At 40.1% G+C, this 16,991-nt stretch overlaps 1 protein-coding gene across 1 annotated transcript in view; it reads right to left on the bottom strand.

Moving 5' to 3' along the window:
• The window catches only part of LOC133543612 (LIM/homeobox protein Lhx8), a 39,692-nt gene that overhangs the window by 21,959 nt on the left and 742 nt on the right, over positions 1 to 16,991 (bottom strand). The window contains exon 2 of the mRNA XM_061888290.1: positions 15,777 to 15,833. The gene's annotated coding sequence lies outside the window, so the exon portion shown is untranslated. The remainder of the gene's footprint in view (positions 1 to 15,776; positions 15,834 to 16,991) is intronic.

The raw sequence follows: 16,991 nt of genomic DNA, 5'->3' as shown, positions 1-16,991 counted from the left end.
TGGTACACCAAACATGTTTCTTATTGCAAGTTTGTCCTTAAAAAAAATAGTGAACATACAACAAAACTTGTCTTTTAGTAGTAAGTAAGCAAACAAAGGCTCGTAATTTAGTCTGCTGACGTATGCAGTAACATATTGTGTCATTTATCATTCTATCATTAAGGACAAGTGGTAGAAAATGAATTATTAATAAATGATAAATAAATAAATGGGTTGTACTTGTATAGCGCTTTTATACCTTCAAGGTACTCAAAGCGCTTTGACACTACTTCCACATTTACCCATTCACACACACATTCACACACTGATGGAGGGAGCTGCCATGCAAGGCGCCAACCAGCACCCATCAGGAGCAAGGGTGAAGTGTCTTGCTCAGGACACAACGGACGTGACGAGGTTGGTACTAGGTGGGAATTGAACCAGGGACGCTCGGGTTGCGCACGGCCACTCTCCCCACTGCGCCGTCTACTTGTTCATTTACTGTTAATATCTGCTTACATTCTCTTTTAACATGTTCTATCTACACTTCTGTTAAAATGTAAATCACCTATTTTTCTATTATTTGACACTTTACATTAGTTTTGGATGATATCATACATTTGGGTATCAATTTGATACCAAGTCATTGCAGGATCATACATTGGTCATATTCAAAGTCCTCATGTGTTCAGGGACATATTTCCTGAGTTTACAAACATAATATGATTTTTTTTTTTTTAAACGAAAGAAGATGTTGTGATGCCATAAAATATCGATGTAATCATAGTAGTATCGACTGGATACATTACTGTACTTGATATCATTACAGTGGATGTTAGGTGTAGATCTACCAATGGCGTTTATTTACATTGTGAGTGGAGCGGTACTTTTCAGAGGCCGCATAGTACAGAGTATGATTCATTAGTATCGCAGTACTATACTAATACCGGTATACCGTACAACCCTAATGCGCACACAAGGAAACAGTGTATTGTTATTTTATTACACAACATCAATTATTTCATATTATTGGATATATTAAAAACATACAATACAATTTTATATTTGAAAAAAAAAATACTTAAAATGGTATTAAATCAAAACAGTAGTAGTTCACGTTGCATATGATTATTAGGGTTTTGATATTTTTGTTGCTTTGAGAAATTTGTATACATTATATTTTCTTAATTTTTTTAAATAAAGAGCAACATATAGTACAGGCCAAAAGTTTGGACACACCTTCTCATTCAATGCGTTTTCTTTATTTTCATGACTATTTACATTGTAGATTGTCACTGAAGGCATCAACACTATGAATGAACACATGTGGAGTTATGTACTTAACAAAAAAAGGTGAAATAACTGAAAACATGTTTTATATTCTAGTTTCTTCAAAATAGCCAACATTTGCTCTGATTACTGCTTTGCACACACTCGGCATTCTCTCGGTGAGCTTCAAGAGGTTGTCACCTGATATGTTTCCACTTCATAGGTACAGTGGGGCAAAAAAGTATTTAGTCAGCCACCGATTGTGCAAGTTCTCCCACTTAAAATGATGACAGAGGTCTGTAATTTTCATCATAGGTACACTTCAACTGTGACAGACAGAATAAGAAAAAAAATCCAGGAATTCACATTGTAGGAATTTTAAAGGATTTATTTGTAAATTATGGTGGAAAATAAGTATTTGGTCAACCATTCAAAGCTCTCACTGATGGAAGTTGTGGCTCAAAATCTCACGATACATGGCCCCATTCCTTCTTTCCTTAACACTGATCAATCGTCCTGTCCCCTTAGCAGAAAAACAGCCCCAAAGCACTATGTTTCCACCCCCATGCTTCACAGTAGGTGTGGTGTTCTTGGGATGCAACACAGTATTCTTCTTCCTCCAAACACGACGAGTTGAGTTTATACCAAAAAGTTCTATTTTGGTTTCATCTGACCACATGACATTCTCCCAATCCTCTGCTGTATCATCCATGTATCCATTTTGGTATAAACTCAACTCTTCGTGTTTGGAGGATGAAGAATACTGAGTTGCATCCCAAGAACACCATACCTACTGTGAAGCATGGGGGTGGAAACATCATGCTTTGGGGCTGTTTTTCTGCTAAGGGGACAGGACGATTGATCCGGGTTAAGGAAAGAATGACTGGGGCGATGTATCGTGAGATTTTGAGCCAAAACATCCTTCCATCAGTGAGAGCTTTGAATGGTTGACCAAATACTTATTTTCCACTATAATTTACAAATAAATTATTTAAAATTCCTACAATGTGAATTCCTGGATTTTTTTTTTTCACATTCTGTGTCTCACGGTTGAAGTGTACCTATGATGAAAATTACAGACCTCTGTCATCATTTTAAGTGGGAGAACTTGCACAATCGGTGGCTGACTAAATACTTTTTTGCCCTACTGTATGCTTGAAGCTCATCGATAGAATGCCGAGAGTGTACAAAAATGAGTCGGCATTTTTGAATGACAGAAACAGCTGTTCTAAATGTGTCCACTAGATGGCGCAATAGCAATTCTTAGTATCTTTGTAGATGATGCTACGTTTGACACCCCTGATGTAAAATGTCGCATGTTGGCGCTCAAATATGGTGCGAACTCTTGCTATATTGTCATGTTTGAGCTGCAGTATCAAATTAAATGGTGCACCTGCTTTTTAAAAGGCACGGCAGATACTGTAAAACATGAAAAGATAACATGTTGCAGTTGTTTTTACGACCGTATCTTTCTCCCCGTGCCCGCTGGAGGTCTCGGTGGTGACCAACCTGCAGCGGCATGAACCTATCATACTGTATCTCGCCCGTGTAGCGTGCCTCCATGGAAGATGTGTCCTGTTCCAGCCAGTGCATATGAATAGGCTTTAATCCTTATCTGATCTACAAGTCCGCCATCCCACACACACGCACGCTCCCTCCTCCCCAAGCCTCCGTCAATGATGCGCGCCGATAGAGAAAGGTCAAAGGTGACCGAGCGGTGTTCGAATCAAGTCGGCCCATCTCGGTGTGGCAAGTGTTTTATCATCAAAAGAGCGGTGCTTTCCTCAGACATGAAGACTTCTTCTTGCTTATCAGGTCGACGAGGACCGTCCCTCATGTGGCAGCCCAGATGCTTGTTGTCATTCCGCTTTGCGGGATATGGAGCAGACAAAAACACCCGCCGCATCCGTCAACAAACTCGTTCAACTGCCGTGTGAGCTCACGTCTGGCCTAGTGTGACGCTGCAGCTACGAGAGGAAGAAGGAAAGTGGGAATAAAATGAGGGTGATAAAGACTGAGACCTTGTTGTCATCATATGAGGGCATAGAATCATGCAAGTGTCAAGCGGAAGTCTTCAACAGGGGATGCGCTACCCCCAGGGGTCCGCAGAGGTACTGCAGGGGGTTGTGAAAATGTTTGGTTAGCTATACTTTTTGAACACCCCTGTTCAAAAAGGGAGTTTGCCCAACCAGTCTACATGTGCTTTGTGGACTTGGAGAAGGCATTTGACCGTGTCCCTCGGGAAGTCCTGTGGGGAGTGCTCAAAGAGTATGGGGTATCGGACTGTCTTATTGTGGCGGTTCGCTCCCTGTACGATCAGTGCCAGAGCTTGGTCCGCATTGCCGGCAGTAAGTCGGACCCGTTTCCAGTGAGTGTTGGAACCGATTCTGTTCATAACTTTTATGGACAGAATTTCTAGGCACTGTCAGGGCATTGAGGGGATCCGGTTTGATGGCTGCAGAATTAGGTCTCTGCTTTTTGCAGATGATGTGGTCCTGATGGCTTCATTTGGCCAGGATCTTCAGCTCTCACTGGATCGGTTCGCAGCAGTGTGAAGCGATGAAAATCGGCACCTTCAAGTCTGAGTCCATGGTTGTCACCCTGAAAACGGTGGAGTGCCATCTCTGGGTTGGGGAGGAGACCCTGCCTCAAGTGGAGGAGTTCAAGTACCTCAGAGTCTTGTTCAGGAGTGAGGGAAGAGTGGATCGTGAGATCGACAGGCGGATCGGTGCGGCATCTTCAGCAATGCGGACGCTCTATCGATCCGTTGTGGTGAAGAAGGAGCTGAGCCGGAAGGCAAACCTCTCGATTTGCCAAGCGATCTACGTTCCCATTCTCACCTATGGTCATGAGCTTTGGGTTTTGACCGAAAGGACAAGATCACGGGTACAAGCGGCCGAAATGAGTTTCCTCCGCCGGGTGGTGGGGCTCTCCCTTAGAGATAGGGTGAGAAGCTCTGCCATTCGGGAAGAGCTCAAAGTAAAGCCGCTACTCCTCCACATCGAGAGGAGCCAGATGAGGTGGTACGGGCATCTGGTCAGGATGCCTAGGGAGGTGTTTCGGGTACGTCCGACCGGTAGGAGGCCACGGGGAAGACCCAAGACACGTTGGAAAAACTATGTCTCCCGGCTGGCCCGGGAACGCCTCGGGATTCCCCGGGAAGAGCTGGACGAAGTGGCTGGGGAGAGGAGCGTCAGGGCTTCCCTGCTTAGGCTGCTGCCCCCACGACCCGACCTCAGATAAGCGGAAGAAGATGGATGGATGGATGGATATATATATACATATATATATACACAGTCGTGGTAAAAGTTCACATACACTTGTGAGTATTGAGCTTCCAATCATATCTACAACTCTTATTTTTTTGTGATAGAGTGATTGGAGCACATATTTGTTGGTCACAAAAATGTAAATGGTAAATGGGTGATACTTATATAGTGCTTTTCTACCTTCAAGGTACTCAAAGCGCTTTGACACTATTTCCACATTCACCCATTCACACACACATTCACACACTGATGGCGGGAGTTGCCATGCAAGGCCCTAACCACGACTCATCAGGAGCAATGGTGAAGTGTCTTGCTCAAGGACACAACGGACATGACGAAGTTGGTAGAAGATAGGAATCGAACCAGGAACACTCAGGTTGCTGGCATAGCCACTCTCCCAACTGTGCCACGCCGCCCACCCCCCCAAAAAAGTTCATGAAGTTTGGTTCTTTTATGAATTTATTATGGGTTTACTGAAAACGTGACCAAATTAACTGGGTCAAAAGTATACATACAGCAACATACATTATCAATTTTTGTGATGTAAAAAAGTTACGATCAAATCTAATTAGCTTCATGGCATGGCCTTTTAACTTCATGTGAGTGATTATGATTGACGACACCTGTTGACATCTCTGAGCCCATTTTAAATAGGGCTTAAATAATGCAGTCATTAGACTCGGTTACAAACGAGACAATGGGATAGTCAAAGGAACTCAGCAGAGATCTGAAAAAACGAATCAATGACTTGAACAAGTCCGATAAGTCACTTGGAGCCATTTCAAAGCAGCTTAAGGTCCCAAGAGCAACTGTGCAGACAATTGTTCGTAAGTATAGAGTGCATGGCACAGTTTTGTCACTGCCATGATCCAGAAGAAAACGCAAGCTATCACCTGCTGCTGAGAGAAAATTGGTCAGGATGATCAAGAGTCAACCAAGAACCACCAAAAAGCAGGTCTGCAATGAATTGGAAGCTGCTGGAACACAGGTGTTAGTGTCTACAATCAAGCGTGTTTTGCTTCGCCATGGACTGAGAAGCTACCAGTCAAGAAGGAAGCCCTTGCTCCAGAAGAGACACCTTAAGGCTTGTCTAAAGTTTGCTGCTGATCACAGTTTGCTGCTGTGGTCAGATGAAACTAACATTTAGCTGTTTGGCCACAATACCCCATACTTGCCAACCCTCCCGGATTTTCCGGGAGATTCCCGGAATTTAGCGCCTCCCCCGAAAACCTCCCGGGACAAATTTTCTCCCGAAAAACTCCCAAAATTCAGGCGGAGCTGGAGGCCACGTCCCCTCCAGCTCCATGCGGACCTGAGTAACGTGTCGACAGGCTGTTTGACCGAGAATAGAACAAGGATGGACAATTCAACCCTTAACTCAACAAAGAGTAGATGAGTGTTATGTGTGTGTATATGTGTAAATAAATGAACACTGAAATTCAAGTATTTCTGTTATTTATAAATATATATATTATATATATATATATATATATATATATATATATATATATATATATATATATATATATATCTAGAATTCACTGAAAGTCAAGTATTTCTTATAAATAAATACTGTATATATATATGAAATATGTACTCCTCCACTCTTAACCACGCCCCGTCCCAACCACGCCCCCGCCCCCACTTCCAAGCAATATATTTGGAGGGGAAAAGATGAGGCCTTTAATCCCAGGAACACCGTCCTATTGCCAAGCATGGTGGTGGTAGTATTATGCGCTGGGGCTATTTTGCTGCCAATGGAACTGGTGCTTTACAGAGTGTAAATGTACAATGAAAAAGGAGGATTACCTCCAAATTCTTCAGGACAACCTAAAATCTTCAGCCCGGAGGTTGGGTCTTGGCCGCAGTTGGGTGTTCCAACAGGACAATGACCCCAAACACACAAAAGTGGTAAAGGAATGGCTAAATCAAGCTAGAATAAAGGTTTTAGACTGGCCTTTCCAGGGACATGACAATTTTGAATATGACCAATGTATGATCCTGTAACGACTTGGCATCGGATTGATACCAAAATGTGTGGTATCATCCAAAAATAATGTTAAGTATGAAACAACAGATTATTACATTTTAACAGAAGTGTAGATAGAACATGTTACAAGAGAAAGTAAGAAGATATTAACAGTAAATGAACAAATAGATTAATAATTCATTTTCTACCACTTGTCCTTAATAATGTTGAAAAAATAATAGAATGATAAATGACACAATATGTTACTGCGTATGTCATCAGAACAATTAGGAGCCTTTGCTTGTTTACTTACTAATAAAAGACGAGTTGTCTTGTATGGTCACTATTTTATTTAAGGACAAACTAGCAATAAGAAACATATGTTTAATGTACCCAAAGTTTTTTTGTTAAAATAAAGCTAATAATGCAATTTTTTGGGGGGGGGTCCCCTTTATTTAGAAAAGTACCAAAAAGTATTGAAGTAATTTTGGTACCAAAATATTGGTATCGGAACAACACTAGTCTGTGTACATTTGGCCTATGAATAAAAAAAGAATGTTTTTTTTATTTCAAATTAATGGCATTTCCAGCACATTTAAAGTAAATAAATAATGAATGAAGGGCATTTAAGGGTCTTTTCTAGAAAGCAAAGAGCGTTTGACCTCTCTATTGCGTGTCTCCCAGGTAGACTGCTCCATCTCGTCAAGCGCTCGTTTATTTCATTAAAATCAGGGCAAATTGGGCTAGTTTACAATTGACACAAGCAGATTGGCTCGACCTTTTCTCCTTGCCATAAAAGGCTGCTCATTGAGTCTGAAGGAGGAGGGGGGATGCCGAAGTAGGGCCTTTGGGGGTTGGTGGGGGGGTGAGTCATGGTGGCTCTGACGGAGCGCATGGGGGCGGGGTGTGGGGGCCGTTTCATCGGTGGGAGGGGTATCGGGTTGGAAATCACGGCACTGAAAATGGCAGTGGGCTGAAAAAAGGGGCCTGATTGCGGGTGTGCGAGTGGGAGCCCAATCAGGACCACAGGAGGAAAAAAAAAAAAAAGGTGCTCTTATCAACAAGTAATGGCCCACTTGACAATCACACAGGCACAAAACGGCTCTGTTTAACGCTGATTGCAAACCCCCCCCCCCCATCACCAAAAACTGTGCGACACCCTGAGATCCCCCGGTCGACAGTTGGGGAATCTTTTTTTTTTTCTCCCCTGAATGGAATTTATAATCACCCCTCTTCTTTTTCACAGCTAATTGTTATTTTAAGGCTCGCTGAAACGCTTGCTTTGATTGCCGAGTTTTGTCGTCACCCGTTCAAAACATATCCATCTCACTTGCACCATGCCACCCTGTCCAGTACACCTGCTCACTGGGAGAGGATACCTACGAGGGCACAATTGGAGGATTATGCTCTGCAATGATTATTAAATTTTACATATATTTATTATTATAATTTATTTTTTGACCTGCGTGATGAGTTTGCCATGTATAAAAAATAACTGCTTTTTTTTTTCTTTTTTTTTTTATAAATAAAGAAACTGCTGTTCTAAATGTGTCCACTGAATGTCACAATAATAATGCTGTTTTGCAAGCAAACGGTTTATACCTGGGCCAAGCAAGAGGTACACAGTAAAGGGTGACTGCGGCTCCTCCTCCTCGAGCCACATGATAACAATAATAATTATAATAATATATTTTATTTTTAAAAGCAATTTACATTAACAAACAAACTCAAAGTGCTACAGTGCATTTCAAAAAAAGAACAAAGCTATCCATCCATATTTTTCCGCTTATCCGAGGTCGGGTCGCAGGGCCAGCACCCTAAGCAGGAAGCCCCAGACTTTCCTCTCCCCAGCCACTTGTCCAGCTCTTCCCTACCGGTGGGACGTTCCCTATAAATCTCCCTAGGGAGGCGTTCGGGTGGCATCCTGACCAGATGCCCGAATCTCCTCATCTGGCTCCTCTCGATGTGGAGGAGCAGTGGTTTTACTTTGAGCTCCCCCTAGATGGCAGAGCTTCTCACCCTATCTCTAAGGGAGAGACCCACCACCCAGCGGAGGAAACTCATTTCGGCCGTTTGTACCCGTGATCTTTTCCTTTCGGTCATAACCCAAAGCTCATGACCATAGGTGAGGATGGGAATGTAGATCAACCAGTAAATTGAGAGCTTTGCCTTCCAGCTCAGCTCCTTCTTCACCACAACGGATCGATACAGCATCCGCATTACTGAAAACGACGCACCGATCCGCCTGTCGATCCCACAATCCACTCTTCCCTCACTCGTGAACAAAACTCCGAGGTACTTGAACTCCTCCACTTGGGACGGGGTCTCCTCCCCAACTCGGAGATGAACAAAGCTAGAACAACAAATAGCTGCCCCCAACGAGTAAGATAAATAGTAAAATAAAATAAAAACTAAAACAGCCTAATAGCTAGAACTAGCACACAAAGATGTAACAAAAGGCTTTTTTAAAAACATGTTTTTTAAGCTTTTTTAAAAAGCATCCACAGTCTGTGGTGCCCTCAGGTGGTCAGGGAGAGCGTTCCACGGACTGGTTCGGAGCTTTGTCCTCGGAGGTTAGAGGAGGTTAGCCTGTCCAGAGCGGAGGTGTCGTGTGGAGGATTTGGGGGTGAGCAGTTATTTGAGGTAGGGGTGGGCATTTCCATGGAGGCACTGGTGAGTTAGTAGAGATACTTTGTATTCAAACCCTGAGTGGAACAGGAAGCCAGTGAAGGGAATTGAGAACCGGTGTGATGTGGTCGTATTTCCGCACTCTCATCAGGATCCTAGCAGCACTATTTTGTGTGTACATGAAACTTAAAACCTGCCGTTTTATGTATTCTGCTTCGAACACGTCGTCGTTCGGCACCCTTGTTGCCCCATAATATATCTGTCAAACTCGAGAAAAGTGAACTTAACCCTTTTGAATAGTTTTTACGTCCGTTTCTTTATTTATTTATTTACAGACATACATAGTTGTGTATTTCATTAATGTTTCTTTTGTTAATATCAAAGTCTGTTCTGCAAAAAGGTCATCCCTAGAAGCACACAGCTTATGGACAGGGATCAACAGTTAAAATATACATCATCATATAATATACAAAATACAGTACAATACAATACATTTCCAAATCTTCCCTCCAAATACAGATTAACAATTTAATTTATAAATAATAAAATAATCTTCAAATCCACCAAATCTGTCTCAATATCCTATTATTCAAATTTAATCAAGAGGTTGCATCTTGAAGATCTGCGATAATCTCATCATACATACTGAGGTCAAGACCAAAATTATGCGACTAATTTGAATTCCTCAAGCATAAGGGGTGTGCTCTATATACCAAGCATAACGTTGCAATAAATCTATCTAAAACGCTTTTTTAAAAAATGTTAAAAAATGTGATTCTTTTATAGAGCTATCAATCTCATTCCAGATCATCGGGCCTCTACAGGCTATACTAAAGCTTGTCCATTTTAGATGACAATTTTTCCCTCTTAGTAAAGGTTTACTTCTGGTGTTATGTCTATAAGAAGAAGTAGTCACTGGAATGAGCTGGCAGAATCTAGAATTTAATCCGTATACTACGTTATACATAATACAAGCACTGTGGAATCTATTCTTACGGTTTGTTGAGTTAGCACTGGATTGATACTTGGACATGGCAAAGGAGGTATTTTATACCTAGAACAGTTTACATGTTGTGTTTTTTGTTCAATCCCAGAAAAAAAATCTTGGAATCCTGGCTTTGTAGATACACTGAGACTAAGTCTAAGATCATTGTTTTTTTGAAGCTGCACCATTTCCTAAGAAATTTTCAACAAACTTGAAGTGTTTTCTCCAGAGGATTATTTGTGATTTGTATGTTTTCAGAACTACTCCGGCTTCCTCCCACTTCCAAAGACATGCACCTGGGGATAGGTTGATTGGCAACACTAAATTGGCCCTAGTGTGTGAATGTGAGTGTGAATGTTGTCTGTCTATCTGTGTTGGCCCTGCGATGAGGTGGCGACTTGTCCAGGGTGTACCCCACCTTCCGCCCGATTGTAGCTGAGATAGGCGCCAGCGCCCCCCGCGACCCCAAAAAGGGAATAAGCGGTAGAAAATGGATGGATGTTTTCAGAACGTGCTTGTTCTATTTTTGGCCAAAGTAAACATTCTGGACTTGTCTTTATTTCTAAGTTATCATGCAATGAGTTTACCATTACAGCCCACTTGGGAATAGATTTCCCTCCATGCGGCCCATGAGCTAAAATGAGTTTGACAGCCCTGCTCTACAGCAAAAGTCTACTATACAAGTGCTGTTTGTACATGAAGTCATACGGTTAGGACTCAAACCAGGAATCGACTGTAAAAATATGCCACCACAGCAAAGTGCCACTAATGAAAAGTGTGTGAAGTGAAAGAAGCGTGATGCTAACCATAGAGCCAAAACTGAAACTGACAGTGACATAGTAAAAGGGTCCAGCTGCTTAGTAGAAATAGAGCGGTATAATTAAAAATATATTAATTACTACACCTGCTACAATCAACACGTCTAATCGGGTAATTAACCTGTTGCCACACCATTTAAGGATAGGGGTGTCCTGATACAAGTTTTACAGTTCCGATTCGATACCGGTATGGAGTCTTGTATATTGGACTATACCAGGGGTGTCAAACTCATTTTAGATCGGGGGCCACGTGGAGAAAAATCTACTCCCAAATGGGCCGGACTGGTAAAATCACGGCATGATAACTTAAAAATAAAGACAACTTCAGATGTTTTCTTTGTTTGAAAACAGAACAAACACATTCTGAAAATGTACAATTCATAATGTTGTTGGGTTTTTTTTCCACTTAAATGTTGCGATTAATAATTTATTTGTCGTTATTTATAATTCCTAAATAAATGATGCGATAATGTTCATCAATCAACTCATTGGTGTTAATTTTCAATCCATAAAGATAATTATATATATATATATATATATATATATATAAATCAAATTTCAGGATGTTATTTATGTAGTTTGATAATTTTCCTCGACTGATGTACTACATGTGGTTTATTTTGTATATATGTAGCATCATCTACAAAGATAAAAAATAATTGCTATTGCGACATTTAGTGGACACATTTAGAACAGCTGTTTCTTTCATTCAAAAATTTCAGGTACATTTTTAGACTTTGCAAATTCATCCCGCGAGCCACATAAAACCTGTTCGCGGGCCATATGTGTGACACTCCTAGACTATACTATAAATCTAACTGCTGCGTTCGACACAGTGGACCATACAACTCTCATTAGTCGCTTAGAACAATGTGTGGGTTTGAAAGACACACCCTTGAAATGGTTCAGGTCATATCTGAGGAATAGAACTTTAAAAGCCAAATTGATGATTTGGTTTTGGCCTATGCTCCCTTGTCCTGTAGGTGTCCCTCATGGTTCAATCCTAGGACCAATCCTGTTTTCAGTGTACATCCTACCCATTCGACACATTTTAGGCAAAACATAATAGATCATCTTTATGTGGATGATAAGCAAATCTACAGTCCGTGGTCAAACGTTTACATACTCTTGTAAAGAACATAATGTCATGGCTGTCTTGGGTTTCAAATAATTTCTACAACTCTTATTTTTTGTGACATAGTGATTGGAGCACATACTTGTTCGTCACAAAAAACAGTCATGAAGTTTGGTCCTTTTATGAATTTATTATGGGTCTACTGAAAATGTGACCAAATCTGCTGGGTCAAAAGTATACATATCCCTTGGCAAGTTTCACTGCAATACGGCGCTTATGGTAGCCATCCACAAGCTTCTGGCAAGCTTCTGGTGGATTTTTGTTTAATCTGACATCACATGGACAAAAATAACACCTTCTGGAGGAAAGTTCTGTGGTCAGATGAAACAAAAATTGAGCTGTTTGGCCACAATACCCGGCAATATGTTTGGAGTAGAAAAGGTCAGGCCTTTAATCACAGGAACACCAATCCTACCGTCAAGCATGGTGGTGCTAGTATTATGCTCTGGGCCTGTTTTGCTGCCAATGGAACTGGTGCTTTACAAAGAGTAAATGGGACAATAAAAAATAAGGATTACCTCCAAATTTTTCAGGGCAACCTAATATCATCAGCCTGGAGTTTGGGTCTTGGGCGCAGTTGGGTGTTCCAACAGGACGATGACCCCAAAAACACATCAAAAGTGGTAAAGGAATGGCTAAATCAGGCTAGAATTAAGGTTTTACAATGGCCTTCCCAAAGTGGACAATACTGAAGAAACAAGTCCATGTCAGAAAACCAACAAATTTAGCTGAACTGCAGCAATTTTGTCAAGAGGAGTGGTCAAAAATTCTACCAGAAGCTTGTGGATGGCCACCAAAAGCGCCTTATTGCAGTGAAACTTGCCAAGGGACATGTAAGCAAATATTAACATTGCTGTATGTATACTTTTGACCCAGCAGATTTGGTCACATTTTCAGTAGACACATAATGAATTCATAAAAGAACCAAACTTCACGAATGTTTTTTGTGACCAACAAGTATGTGCTCCAATCACTCTATCACAATGACATTATGTTCTTTACAAGTGTATGTAATATATATATATATATAAATATATATATATATTTATATATATATTTTTTAATATATACGTTTTTTTTCACATGTTAAAAGTGTTTAAGAAAAATACCAGAATGTTTAACACGTGTCATGCTGTAATTGTAAGCATGTTAGAAACAAACTCAAACTTCACCATAACATATAGATTTCTTTCATTCTGAAGACAAGAATATAAGTTTGTGTGTTACCTGATTCTGATAACTTGCATTGATTGGAATCAGACAGAATTCACAGTAGTGATGATAACGTCCACATTTTCGAATTCACATTGTGCAAGAGAAAAAAAGTCTTCCTTTCTGTCCAATACCACATGAAAGTGGTTGGTTTTTAACATCGTATTTATCCAGTTTCCATACTCCTTTTTAACACTGTACAATAAATACATAAATGTTAAAATCTGTAGATTGCCAGCTTGTGTACGCTAGCCTTCTGAGAGTCTTATTTATTTTTAGCGCGGGCAGGCTGGAGCAGCGCTTTTATTGTGAAGACAGGAACCGTGTGGTCGGTCTTGAGGCTTTTGACGGCATGTGAGGCGCGAGAGACTTTAAAAGTGTTTCTCGCCTTCCTGCCGGTCGTTTGTTTTGTTTTTTTCCATTTCTTAGCTTGCAACAGCTTCATCTCACCAATTCCTCGGGTGCCAGGAATGTCAATCAAGTTACAAAAGTGGCGTCGTAGTGAAGATTGATGATCGCTCATTTTTAGGATTTTTTTTTTTTAATGCCTTGCTGGCGATCGACTGACATAACCTCTGCAATCGACGTAATAGGCATGCTTGCACTGCAAAAAGTCAGTGTTCAAAAACAAGAAAAAAAAATAAAATACAAAAATTAGGGGTATTTTATTTGAACTAAGCAAAATTATCTGCCAATAGAACAAGAAAATTTGGCTTGTGAAGACTTTCCAAAACAAGTAATATTAGCTAACCTCAATTAACCCAAAAATACCTTCAAATAAGTATATACCCACTAATAACAACTGTACCACTATATGGGTACTTGGCTGTCTTGTGTTTTAATTATGAGACACACTTGTGTCAAAGTCATGATTTTTTTACATGCTTAAAATAAGAAATTATTACTTTAAAAAAGTAGTTTTATACTTGTGAGTGTTGATGACACAGCTTTGCAACACTTGATATTCTAGTTTCAAGCATGGTTTACTAAATATAGGACATAAAATCTCAGCAACAAGCTGTAATATCTTACTGAGATCATTTAGAACCAGAACACTTAAAACAAGTAAAACACTAACATAACTGCTTAGTGAGAAGAATTATCTTATCAGACAGAAAATAAGCAAATATCACCCTTATTTGAGATATTTAATCATACTTAGATTTCAGTTTTTGCAGTGTGGAGTAGATTTTTACTATTACCTCCACTAAATGCATTTGAAATACCAGGAGTAGTTAGCGTCCAAAGGTGCACCTTTTCACTTTCTCATGCACTCTAAATCCATCCATCCATCCATTTTCTACCGCTTATTCCCTTTCGGGGTCGCTGGCGCCTATCTCAGCTACAATCGGGCGGAAGGCGGGGTACACCCTAGACAAGTCGCCACCTCATCGCAGGGCCAACACAGATAGACAGACATCATTCACACTCACATTCACACACTAGTGAAGTGAAGTGAATTATATTTATATAGCGCTTTTCTCTAGTGACTCAAAGCGCTTTACATAGTGAAACCCAATATCTAAGTTACATGTAAACCAGTGTGGGTGGCACTGGGAGCAGGTGGGTAAAGTGTCTTGCCCAAGGACACAACGGCAGTGACTAGGATGGCGGAAGCGGGAATCGAACCTGCAACCCTCAAGTTGCTGGCACAGGCGCTCTACCAACCGAGCTATGCCGCCCCACTAGGGCCAATTTAGTGTTGCCAATCAACCTATCCCCAGCTGCATGTCTTTTGGAAGTGGGAGGAAGCCGGAGTACCCGGAGGGAACCCACGCATTCACGGGGAGAACATGCAAACTCCACACAGAAAGATCCTCAGCCTGAAATTGAACCCAGGACTGCAGGACCTTCATATTGTGAGGCAGATGCACTAACCCCTCTGCCACTCTAAATCATTAAAATAAACAAGCTAGTTGTACATAATGATTTTGTTTTGATGTTGAAAAAAAACTCCTTGGCTTAACATTTACACTACATAGATATATTAATTTTAGATTCGCTAACCCACACACAGTTTTACACACTACGACACATGATATTTTTAAAACCCAAACAGGTAAAAGTATCTCTGGCCCCGTCTTCAAATGTGAAGAAGTTTTACTTTTTCTAAATTATGTTATGCAAGGGGCTAACCTTTTTTTTTTGCACATGTACAATATTGATGAATGTTGAAAAGGTTAGGTGTAACATTTTAAACTGCACTGCATCATAACAAGTGGTGTCACTTGTTTATTACCTCCTGAGCTGCAGTCCAAATATTAGAAACACCACTGCAAACTTTACAACCACAATATCAACATATTGTTACATATTAAAAAGGTTGAAATGTTGATGCTACATGTAAAATTACATGTAGATCAGTATGATTTTCTTTGGTTTTGCAGCAACAGGACACTATTTGTGTTTTGGTTGTATTGGGCATAATACTTCAAAACATACCAAAAATGACAAGGTCAAACCAAAAAGGCAAAAACAGAGCAAATTCTGCCAAATGTGTTTACTTCCTTACCAAATATTCAGTGCATCTTGTGTGTGGCAGAAACATGGCTCCACTCTCTGGTCAACTCTGGTACACACAAAAACACTTCAATCACTCACAGGAAAAAATTTAAATTATATAATTAACTACAAATAACACATACAAATACTTTAAAAATATAAGTAGATTAAATTTTTCGGTGCTTGATAATTCTGACAACAATATCACATTCCACACCCTGGAAACGATACCTTCAGCAAATAGATTGACTAATGAGTTTTCAATGTTTGATTATAATAAATTTTCAGTAGAAAGGTGATGGTTAAATAACAATTTTTTTGTCATGTGTTAAGATGCCAAAATGAATGCTGTGTAATTTCTCCACATGTCCACTAGAGGGCAACAGAGGATCTGCAAACGACTTCACTCTTCTGTAGTTTAGTCATGCAGCAAAACGACAAGCAGGGTCCAAATTGCAATAAATGGCATGTTGCAAAAATAAAGTATACCCCAAATAATACACGGGACCTGTAGATATTATTTTATTTCTTTTTTTGGCAGTTTATGAAATAAATATGAAAAAAAAAACATGTTTTTAAAAAAAGTTTAATTGTGTCTCCAACTTATGTAATGTTGTTTTGAAATATGTATATACATATACACATACATATATATACATATGTATATATATATATGTATATATATATATATATATATATATATATATATATATATATATATATATGTATATATATATATATATATATATATATATATATATATATATATATATATATATATATATATATATATATATATACATACTCCTCCTCTCTAAGGTTCTCATAGTCATCATTGTCACTGACGTCCCACTGGGTCATTATTGTCACCGATGTCCCACTGGGTGTGAGTTTTCCTTGCCCTTATGTGGGCCTACCGAGGATGTCGTGGTGGTTTGTGCAGCCCTTTGAGACACTAGTGATTTAGGGCTATATAAGTAAACATTGATTGATTGATTGATACATATATATATGTATACACATACATATGAGATGGCACTCCACCCTTTCCTGGGCGAGAACCATGGACTCTGATGTGGAGGTGCTGATTCTCATCCCACTTGGATCACACTCTGCTGCGAACCGATCCAGCGAGAGATGAAGATCCTGGCCAGATGAAGCCACCAGGACCATATAATCTGCAAAAAGCAGACACCTAGTCCTGCAGCCACCAAACCGGATCCCC

Source organism: Nerophis ophidion, linkage group LG26, assembly GCF_033978795.1.
Source record: "Nerophis ophidion isolate RoL-2023_Sa linkage group LG26, RoL_Noph_v1.0, whole genome shotgun sequence".
Classification (NCBI taxonomy): Eukaryota; Metazoa; Chordata; class Actinopteri; order Syngnathiformes; family Syngnathidae; genus Nerophis; species Nerophis ophidion.
This window is presented reverse-complemented; position numbering and strand designations above follow the sequence as displayed.